This window comes from Ornithorhynchus anatinus, chromosome 1 (genome assembly GCF_004115215.2).
Source record: "Ornithorhynchus anatinus isolate Pmale09 chromosome 1, mOrnAna1.pri.v4, whole genome shotgun sequence".
Taxonomy (NCBI): Eukaryota; Metazoa; Chordata; class Mammalia; order Monotremata; family Ornithorhynchidae; genus Ornithorhynchus; species Ornithorhynchus anatinus.
Genome location: NC_041728.1, coordinates 130,667,798 through 130,670,249, shown reverse-complemented (window position 1 = coordinate 130,670,249; position 2,452 = coordinate 130,667,798). Strand labels below are relative to the sequence as shown.

At 48.4% G+C, this 2,452-nt stretch overlaps 1 non-coding gene across 1 annotated transcript; it reads left to right on the top strand.

Moving 5' to 3' along the window:
- The first annotated feature begins 2,043 nt into the window (after positions 1-2,043).
- LOC114816064 lies at positions 2,044-2,181 on the top strand. Its single transcript, XR_003763839.1, has one exon. It is a non-coding gene; the product is annotated as a small nucleolar RNA SNORA7 (small nucleolar RNA).
- Positions 2,182-2,452: the final 271 nt, after the last annotated feature.

The window sequence follows — 2,452 nt, the reverse complement described above, 5'->3', positions numbered from 1 at the left end:
CCGCCTTCTAGACGTTCTAAGATCTGTTGAGACGATGTGGTTGCTGGTGTTGGAATCCCTGCCGGCCCCCCTCACGCTGGATGGGAGTGAGAACAGCACCAGGATGACAGGGTGGGAGACTTTAACCCTGCAGGGACATTTCTGGCTTTTTTTTTCCTTTTTTAAATAGTATTTGTTAAGCACTTACTACGTCCCAGGCACTGTACTAAGTAATAATAATAATAATAATAATGTTGGTATTTGTTAAAGCGCTTACTATGTGCCGAGCACTGTTCTAAGCGCTGGGGTAGACATAGGGGAATCAGGTTGTCCCACGTGGGGCTCACAGTCTTAATCCCCATTTTACAGATGAGGGAACTGAGGCCCAGAGAAGTTAAGTGACTTGCCCACAGTCACACAGCCGACAAGTGGCAGAGCTGGGATTCGAACTCATGAGCCCTGACTCCAAAGCCCGTGCTCTTTCCACTGAGCCACACTGCTTCTCGTGGCTCAGAGGGTAGACCCAAGTAGAGGGTAGACCCAAGCTTAATCAGGTTGGACACAGTCCCACGTGGGGAATCATCCCATGTGGGGATCATCGTCTTACTCCCCATTTTACAGATGAGGTAACTGAGGCACAGAGAAGTTAAGTGATTTGCTGAAGGTCGCACAGCAGAAAAGGGGTGGAGTAGGAATTAGAACCCCTGTCCTTCTGACTCCCAGGCCTGTGCTCTATCCACTAGGCCACACTGTTTCTCTGGTTTCCATGTGTTAAAGAAGAGTCAGGTGGAGCTGGAGGAAGTACAGAGAAGGGAAGCCAGTAGGCTTAGGGGGATAGAGGAACCTCCAGATATGCAGATTCTGAAAAGACTAGGACATTTTAGTCTGGAAATATGAGACTGCAGGGGGCTGTGGTTGAAATGTCCAAAACACTGAAGTGTATGGACAGGCTGAGCTGTATTAATAATTAATAATGATAATAATAATTTAATGATGGTATTTGTTAATAATAACGATGATGATGGTATTTGTTAAGTGTTTACTGTGTGCAAAGCACTATTCTAAGTGCTGGGGGGGATACAAGATGATCAGGTTGTCCCTCGTGGGGCTCAAAGTCTTCATCCCCATTTTCCAGATGAGGGAACTGGGGCAAAGAGAAGTGAAGTGACTTGCCCAAAGTCACACAGGTGTCAAACGGCAGAGCCGGGACTAGAACCCCTGACCTCTGACTCCCAAGCCCGGGCTCTTTCCACTGAGCCAAGCTGCTTCTCACTGTTAAGTGCTTATTATGTGCCAGGTACTGTTCTAAGCACTGGGGTAGATACAAGATAATCAGGTTGGGCACAGCCCCTGTCCCACATAGAGCTCAGAGTCTTAATCTCCATTTTACAGTTGAGGGAACTGAGGCACAGAGTAGTTAAGTGTCACACAGCAGACAAGTGGTGGAGCTGGGATTAGAACTCAGGTCCTTTAACTTCCAGACCCATGCTCTATCCACTGGAACACTCTGCTACGATAGTCCAGGGGCAGATCGTGAAAATCCTCAAGGAGCCAGTGCTCAGGTGGGCCAAAGTGGGCCCTGTCAGGTCACACTGACCATTCTACCGGCTTCCAAGACAAAGATTCCTCGTTCTACCTCGTTCTGAGAGACTCCTCGGTCTGGAGGCTGGTCCAGTCTCTCAGTGGGAGGAAAGGCACCTTTTAAGTAATCAGCCAGTCAGTCACTGGTACTTACTGAGCACTATACTAAGCTCTTGGGAGAATACAGTAGATGTAGAAGACATGAAGCAACATGGCCTGGCGGGTAGACCACGGGCCTGGGAGTCAGAAAGATCTGGGCTCTAATCCCAGATCTGCCACTTATCTGCTGTGCGACCTTAGACAAATCACTTAGCTTTTCTATGCCTCAATTACCTCTTTTATAAAATGGGGACTTAGGACTGGGAAGTCCACGTGGGACAGGGACAGTTGTCCAACCTGATTTGTTTGTATCCACCCCAGCTCTTAATACAGTGCCTGGAACATAATAAGCACTTAACAAATATTTCAAGTACTATATGAAAAATCCTCTCAGGGTGGCATCTGGAGAGTTTCCAGGACTCTACCAGTCTCGACTACGGGAGGGAGAGTCAAGCAGAGGCCATTCCATTCCATTCCTAGTTTGGGCAGTGGCTAGCGAGTGGCAAGCAATCTACTACAAGTCAAAGCTCACCAGTGCTGGGCAGCAGCGGCACGGGAGGGAGTCGAGGGTGGAGGCTCAAGTTGACGGCATGAAAGGAGACAACAGTAAACCACTTCCATATTTTTACCAAGAAACCTCTAAGGATCCACCACCAGAATGATTGCAGATGGAGGTGGGGCGCTCTGGGAGAGTTGCATCCATGTGGTCACTATGGGTTGGACACGACGCGACAGTAGAAGACAACAAATTACATGAAAAACAGCATGGCCAGGCGAACAGTACATGGTTTTG